At 36.4% G+C, this 8,891-nt stretch overlaps 1 long non-coding RNA gene across 1 annotated transcript; it reads right to left on the bottom strand.

The window, feature by feature from the left end:
* Nucleotides 1-2,603: 2,603 nt before the first annotated feature.
* On the bottom strand, nt 2,604-4,663 carry LOC135481406 (uncharacterized). Its single transcript, XR_010446007.1, has 4 exons — nt 4,153-4,663; nt 3,609-3,716; nt 3,114-3,263; nt 2,604-2,722 (listed from the first exon to the last, which is right to left on the bottom strand). It is a non-coding gene; the product is annotated as an uncharacterized LOC135481406 (long non-coding RNA).
* Between the last annotated feature and the right edge of the window lie 4,228 nt (nt 4,664-8,891).

Genomic DNA, 8,891 nt, shown 5'->3' with positions numbered 1-8,891 from the left:
GTCTCTTAATTCTACCTGGACTCGAATTGAGGGTTACCATGACTACATCTATATTAAACGACAGCCTAGTTCTAGTCACGACGTACGGTCGTGGATTTAAACACGCCTCACATAGTATATGAAAGCAAGCACCTCTAACATATGACAGAAAAGCGCACGCACTGCCACGTTTCAAAAGAGGCCGGAACAAAATAGGTCGGGCTGAGCTATATGCTGATAAAGGCATAGACAGAAATAGCCTGAATTCGCAGAACTCCATTATTGATTTCTATAAAATGTTTAAATGTAGGACATAGGGTCGATGTGACCTGATTGACGCAGGTGTTCGTTAGAATACATTCCTCTATGCAGTAGCAGGGTTCGTAACATATACTAGCCCTGTGTCTCCCTGTTTCAACGGTAACCTAAAGCTCACTGGGAGGTGGCACCTAGCGAAACAAGAATATATGAGCATGAACAAAATGATTAACATTGATAAAATGAGTATTTTTATATAGTTTATTATATACAAAATCCAAGGCAAATACAGAACTTTCACACAATAGTCACAAGGGGATAAACTATTCATAATTTATACACAGAGAACTAATGCCAACGTGTGCCAAAAGATAAGTCAATCACGATCACATACATATAGCTGTTGCAATATGCGTGTCAATATTCCGTGCTTTACAAGAATATTTGACATGTAAAACGGTGCCAAACAGTTTAATATAAATACATGTATGAAAGCTCTCTGACAGAATGTATTTGAACTGCGCAGATAAAATAACTAATACACAAGGCAAAATTTGTAATGTTGATAGCATTCTTAAAATTACAACAAACTCCAAAACATTCACTTCCTGTTTTCCTTTTGTCTTTCTCTATTAACTATATCGAAAGCAAACTATATAAATAAATGATCTAATTGGATTTACTGATTATGGATGAATATATATTCATCACAATTTGCACCAAAACTTCTGCTACAAGCTTTCCAAAGATTTGTTTTTTTTTATGATCGAGGGTAATATTTAGCCTACAGCAAATACCGAATATGGACAAGAAATAATGTGGACAATATGTATGCAAAGACATCAGACTCTCTACTCTTGTCTCCGAAAATAATATGTTTAATTATAGAGATATATTCAAATACCATTCAGTTGGTAGGACCAGGGCCCAGTTTTAAGATGCATACTCGGTGTTAAGGAGACCTTAACTATAAGTGCAATTCTTATCTCTATTGCATACGTTGTCATCGTAGTGAAGTGCTTACTTAGCTATTAATGCGCTTCATGAAACCGGGGCCTGCACTTATAACCTACAGTATGCGATTCATGCTTTACAGAAGACAGCAGCATATCGATATCAACCCTATGTCTTTACAGCGAGAAAATGTCAATCTAGTGTTCACACACTTTTACGAACTATCAAAAGTGGTATTAATCGTGTAAAAGCAAACGAAAGGCCTTTGTATAATGACGAAAAAGGCTGATAACTGATTGATAGAAATTCAGCCAAGAAGATATTTAGCTTAAATTACAGTTAAGCACTGGAGGGGATCTCACCATTGTATGGTAAACATCATCGCTCCACCTAATCTAACCTAGACAGCACCTTGACATTTCTAAATGTCTTCCCTTGTGTATTTTCCCCTAAATATGCATGTTCATATTAAGTGCACAACATTCAATTCAGCTCAACTCTACTGCCAGCTGAATCCTACACGGAGAGTTGTAAAGCTTATCACAGATAAACAGTGGGACAGACGTAATCCCAGATGCTAAAGACAGCAGCAGAAAAGGCGCAGATAACATTGTGTATGCCAGGACGCCAAAACTCAACAAAAACACAACAATATGGTGCATTCAGAATACACTTCTCAGAAATAAATTGATAAAACTTCTTCTTTACAGCTCAACTTTTCGCATATTTTTACCACTGCAGATATGCGGGCTCCAGAGTGGACGACAGAATTATATTATCTTAAAGTCTGGTTATCACGTGGTTAGAAACAAAAGATCACTGGGTTAAACCTCCAAGGAACAGGTTCTTTTTCTCACTATATAATTCGCTGTAAAAGACAACTCATCAGGATACACACAACATTCACCGTTTATTTTGACCTTGGAGGGTTTTTTTGTTTTTGGTGATGGCTTTGTACTTCATTTGAAGATCTGCATCTTTATGTCCATTCAGCGCTCATATCCTCTAATATTCCAGGTTTCTTCTAGCTCGATCAGGGTTTTCCGTTCGTTGGCTTCATGTGGACATCATTCTTTGGTTCTTCTGTGTTTTCACCATCCTAGAAAAATGAATAATAAGGAAACGAATTTAGTTAGTACATGTGAAAATGGTACGTACACGTGTAAGATGAACACCGATCAGTTGATGCCTGCAATTCTTTTGGTTGCTGGGGAAAGACATCATTAAAATTTGCCAATTGTACATACCCTAGATGTAAACAATTGTACATGTAAATGCACTGACTGCTCCTGGGCAACATCATCATCCTATTGAATATATTAAACAACTGATTTCCCAAAGATGTGTGACGCAAAGCGAATTGAGAAATCGCCAAGATTTACTTTATTAAAAACTTAATGCGCATATGATTGTTTACCTACCTTGCAATAAATAATCAATGCAACAATAAACGCAACTCCAGCTAGTGCAAACAAGACGCTGCCGGAAATCCCCAGTCCTGAAATGCCTGAAGCTGAAGCTAAGTCTGATTCTGTAATAATATAAGAGAATACTTAGAGATCCCTATTAACGATTCGGTGAATTGGTTCGTCTTAGTGGCTTCGTATGTTTTTCAGCTAAATTAAAATGTATATTTTAGGCTTAATATTGCTTAAATAGAAGGAACATAGTAAAGCACACAAACCTATCGGTGTAATAAAAATTAGGTAAAAAGTTATAACTGCAATTTGTCAAAAGTCACTGTTCTAGAACTGCTTAAAATGTTGCTGTGTGCATTCGATAAACAATAACATATTAACATTGCCAAGGGACCCGGTCTCCAAGGTACACAATTTTGGTTGGATTTTGTATGTAACATATAGCATAAAATAATCATTGACTGGCACATTTCTTTGTATCATTTCGTTCAAAAACTTTTATACCTTCAGTGCAATTGCTAATTTGCGAATTTCTTTGGAGAGATAGGATTTCAAAACAAATGTCATTCAGGTCTAATACGACCAGGACGATAACGACCACGGTGACGAGTGCTGTAGTACCAAGTATCGCTATTACTCCCTTCCCACATGATCCTAAACAGAATATGGAAAATTTCAATCAGCAAAATGGACAAAGTCACTTACATTTCATGTTTGTTTGGTCAAACACTTACCCGTAAATGTAACAGTTCCTATCTTGCCTCGATATATTGAGCATGCTCGACACTGTTAAGTCAAGAGACCGTGTAGAACAATGTACTGTTATATTTGGATTATAAATTTAAACTTGGTCATGCAGTTTTACTAAATGACCAATATATTGATAATAAGTTTACTAATGTCACATATGGTGTCAAGGAGGGGGATATAGCAGTTATAGTATATAACTAATATAGTAAGTTTGTAAAGAAAACTGAGACCATCATTTGTACCATGTACCTTTAGGTCCTCGCTTTATCAGAATTCCCAGAAATGTTATACAGCCAAACTCCAGGAGGCCCGCTAGCACTAACACAGCAATCAATCCACATTCTGGTTCAGGTAACACTAAAGAAAGAATACATGCGGTTAAAATTGTGTTAGCGAGCGGTTTTTACACAAAATCAGTTTGGAGCATTGAATACGGTAACATTTCTCTCCAATGCAGTCAAACGTTACATGTGCCACTAAATGTTCAGTTTGCTAAAATCTTTTCATAATGTTGTCTTAGAAATGCTCTTTATATTTGCATAGAAACCAAAAGAGTATATGTTCCAGCTGAAAAAGTACCCAAACCACAATTCGTCAAATCTCACGTCAGTTAGATGCCTATTCTGAACCAAACGGTACGTTTATTCGAGTTTAAACGTAAATATATTTTTAATAATCAACAAACCTGTGCATGTTAAATAATTAGTGTGACATAATGGACACAAAGGAACAATATTTGTACTTGTATATATGTAACATGTGTATGAATTGGAGAAAAAGGTAACATACATACCTAGTACATGAGCGGTTGAAATTTAAAATGAAATTTGCAATTAGAAGAAAAATCACACATTTGATAAAATTAGACATTTCAAACAACTAAATACTGACTATTCAGACAAGGACTAGGTGAAACATATTAATGGTATTTACGTTTTTCCCAAATATTTCATTGGAATAAACTGTAATCAGTATGAACAGCCGTACAAAGCACTATAACAATAAAATTACAACAACGCATTGAACACAAATCTTCCCCCAAAGTACAGAGGCTTCAGTCTGGACACAAGAGAGCATTACTTGTACATGTGTATATGTAACAACTGTGTGAATTGGAAAAAATGGCAACGGACATACCTCGTTGTCGACGGCCTAGAATTTGAAAAGAAATCGCCATTAGAAGAAAAATCACACATTTGATAAAATTAGACATTTCAAACAACTAAATGCTGTCTACTCAGACACGGACTAAGTAAAACATATTAACGGTATTCACGTTTTTTCCCTAAATATTTCATAGGAATTAACTGTAATCAGTTAGGGCACTATATCAATAGAATTGCACCCACGCATTGAACACAAACATTCTCCCAATCTGAACTGGGTGCATTCCTAAATGTTGTCTATAAACTCGCCAGCCAGATGACTGATCAATGGAAAAGACACCTCAAAATTAAAGTAAGCAACGCCAGAGAGATAAAGAAAACTACATATATCAAAGCACTTTGGTCCATATTTTCAAATACTGGTTAGAACAGAGTTAAATGCTTGAATTCTAAGGTAGGCTTTATGTACTATGTTGCCATTAGGAGGGTACTCGGACGTAACGTCACATTTATGTGTAGTGTGTGTGAATATCATTTAAGACACAATGTATATGTGCGCAAAATAGACCAATTCAAAATGCGTAAATAATGACTCTACATGTATTTAAAGAAAACATAAATTAAAACATATTTAAACATAGTTTTCAGCTGTTCGCCTGCTGAGATTTTACAGCTTTCCAACTGTTTTAAATAATATCATTTACCTTTGAAAATAGTGTATAATCCGCCAAAGAATTAAATAATTATCAAAAGTGACTGTGTAAAAATGTACACTACCACAATGGCAAGTGTATCAAATGTATACCCCGATACACATATCACTGTGAACAAACCCATGTAAAATAATTGGTATATCATACAGGACACAAAAGAGCAATATTTGTACGTGTATATATGTAACCTATGTATGAAATAGAGAAAATGGTAACACACATACCTGGTGATGGAGGGCCTGGAATTTGAAATGAGATTGCAGTTAGAAGGGCATCACACATTTGATAGAATTAGACTTTTCAAACAACCAAATATTATCTTACTCAAATACGGACTAAGTAAAACATATTAATTGTATTCACGTTTTCCCCCTAAATATTTCATTAAAATACATTGTAACCAGTAAGAACAGCCGTACAGAGCAGTATGTCAATAAAATTACACTAATGTATTGAACACAAATATTCTCCCAAAGTACACAGGCTTCAAGGTGACATGTAGGTCATCTTCAAAATATCCGAAATGATCAAGCACCCGTTAAGTAAACTACTTATAGGGAGATATATACAATAAGGAACCAAATTTACAGCACTGAGATTAAATGCACTATTTACAAAACTTAGAAGATATGTCAGTTTCTGGTGATCTTTCTCGAAGGGGCCTCCGTGGCTCAGTTGGTTAGCGCGCTAGCGCAGCGTAATGACCCGGGAGTCTCTCACCAATGCGGTCGCTGTGATTTCAAGTCCAGCTCATGCTGGCTTCCTCTCCGACCGTAAGTGGGAAGGTCTGCCAGCAACCTGCGGACGGTCGTGGGTTTCCCCCGGGCTCTGCCCGGTTTCCACCCACCATAATGCTGGCGGCCGTCGTATAAGTGAAATATTCTTGAGTACGGCGCAAAACACCAATCAAATAAATAAAATCAAATCTTTCTCGAAAATACAATTAGAATTATGTCATTGAATAACGAATAAGGAGAGACTGTTCACGCTGTGTCATTATAATTGTCAAAGACATAATACCATGCAGACAGGTGCTTTACATGACATGTATGTTAATCTGGATTGGATGCATTCCTTAATGTTGCGTATAAACTCGCCAGCCAGATGAATGATTAATGGAAAAGACACCTCAAATTTATAGTAAGCAACGCCAGAGAGATAAAGAAAAGTACATATATCAGAGCACTTTGGTCCATATTTTAAGTACTTTTTGGAATAAAGTTTTTTATTTTATTTATTCTGATTGGTGTTTTACGCCGTACTCAGGAATATTTCACTTATTCGACGGCGGTCAGCTTTATGGTGGGTGGAAACCGGGCACAGCCCGGGGAAAACCCACGACCATCCGCATGTTGCTGCCAGACCTTCCCACATACGGCCGGAGGGGAAGCCAGCGTGAGCTGGACTTGAACTCACGGCGACCTGATTGGTGAGAGACTCCTGGGTCATGATGCTGCCCTAGCGCGCTAACCAACTGAGCCTAGAATACAGTTAAATGCTTGAATTCTAAAGTAGGCTTTATGTAATATGTTGCCATTAGGAGGGTACTCGGACGTAACGTCACATTTATGTGTAGTGTGTATGAATATCATTTAAGACACAATGTATATGTGTGCAAATAGAACAATTCAAAATGCGTAAATACTGACTCTACATGTATTTAAAGAAAACATAAATTAAAACATATTTAAATATTAGTTTTCAGCTGTTCGCCTGCTGAAATCTGACAGCTTTCCAACTGTTTTAAATAATATCATTTACCTTTGAAAATAGTGTATAATCCGCCAAAGAATTAAACAATTATCAAAAGTGACTGTGTAAAAATGTACACTACCACAATGGCAAGTGTATCAAATGTATACCCCGATACACATATCACTGTGAACAAACCCATGTAAAATAATTGGTATATCACACAGGACACAAAAGAGCAATATTTGTACGTGTATATATGTAACCTGTGTATGAAATAGAGAAAATGGTAACACACATACCTGTTGGTGTAGGGCCTGGAATTTAAAATGAGATTGCAATTAGAAGGGAAATCACACATTTGATAGAATTAGACTTTTCAAACAACCAAAAATTACCTACTCAGATACGGATAAAGTACAACATATTATTGGCATTCAAGCTTTTCTTCTTTAATATTGTACTGGAATTAAATAAAACCAGTAAGAACAGCCGTACAAAGCACTATATCAGTAAAATTACACCAATGTATAGGACACAGATGTTCTCCCAAAGTACAGAGGCTTCTAGCTGACATGCAGGGTACCGTTAAATATCAGAAATGACCACGCATTTGTAAAGCAAAATACTCAGAGCGATATACTCTTAACTCTAACTATAAAAGTGAGTGGGTACAAATGTGCGCATCGACAATGACATGTGTATTAATTGTATACCCAGATACACATATCAATGTGAATGTTACACAGTTTGGGTACAGCTGGTACACACAGTTTTTATTGCCACAATGCTGGGTACCAGTCATACACAGTGGGTTTTTATAGAGTAACGACAGACACTACTATATGTTGACGCAACGTCATATGTGAAAATTGCATATGTAACATGTTTGGCCGCATCTATTTACTAAATAGTTCTAATCTAAGCACATGTTCTGTAATATATACAGCCTGGCTCTTCTCTGAGTAAAGATGCATTTTCTACGTCTGTATCTAATCACATGTATCCTACTGAAATATGGCTATAAAAACGTATTATATCTAGAGTTAACTGTTATCACATCAAGAATATTGGCGTTTTGACTGACCCAAATGCGTAATACACTTATATAATATGTCGTAGTTAGAGCTACACGCTATTATCACAACGCTGTCATACTTACAAGGCGTCGTCGGTTCTGAAAAGGAAAACACATTAAATGTCATCGGTTAGGCAACGCTAGGCACCATATAGTTAATTTCATAATATTTAGAGTAAAATACATGTACATATACCTAGGGATAAAATTTGCATTGTGTATCGTCTTATGTGACTTGTATCAGGAAGTAAAAAATGAAGACGATGGGAAATCAAAGGTGGCTAATGTAAAATGACATCAGAATAAAGAATAAAAACAGGGTTGGGAAATGTATTTTATGCAGTTTGAAATTATAACTACTATTTATTTGATCATGGTTTAGCGCCATTCTTAAAATAAAATACTTAGTGACGAACTTTTTACAATTACTAACGAACTGAGACGTATATACTGTATGTGCCCGCATGTTCCATATGAGCGGAGGAAAACATAGATTGCATAAACCGGCACACGAGCACGGTCGAACATTTATTGTCACCAAGGCCTCACAAGCAGTGACAGAGAGTGGATCTATTCAACTAATACTATTATTAATCGTAGTTTAACTGGCAGTGCGTAATAGAACTCATGTCATTGTAATAAGGCCTTGTTAAAAAGCGATACCTCAAAATGAGGTGGAGAGGCTGTGTCGGTCCACGTGCCACAATTGCCTTAAAGACTGTGTTCAAAGATAACAGTATCAATGGTATGCAGAAGTCTGGGTAAGACATATAAGTAGCTGGTCAAAATATGACTGTAACATATTTCCTTACTTGATTTCCTCACGAATTAAAATCAATAACGTTTTGTCTGTGAAGAACATAGAGCAGGTTTCATAAACAAGAAACACGAATAAAAACGCCTCAGGTACATATATGCGACCGACAAACTTTTAGGACATGGC

Source organism: Liolophura sinensis, unplaced genomic scaffold (genome assembly GCF_032854445.1).
Source record: "Liolophura sinensis isolate JHLJ2023 unplaced genomic scaffold, CUHK_Ljap_v2 scaffold_43, whole genome shotgun sequence".
NCBI lineage: Eukaryota > Metazoa > Mollusca > Polyplacophora > Chitonida > Chitonidae > Liolophura > Liolophura sinensis.
Note: the sequence above shows the minus strand (reverse complement) of the source record. Positions and strands in the feature narration are given on the sequence as shown.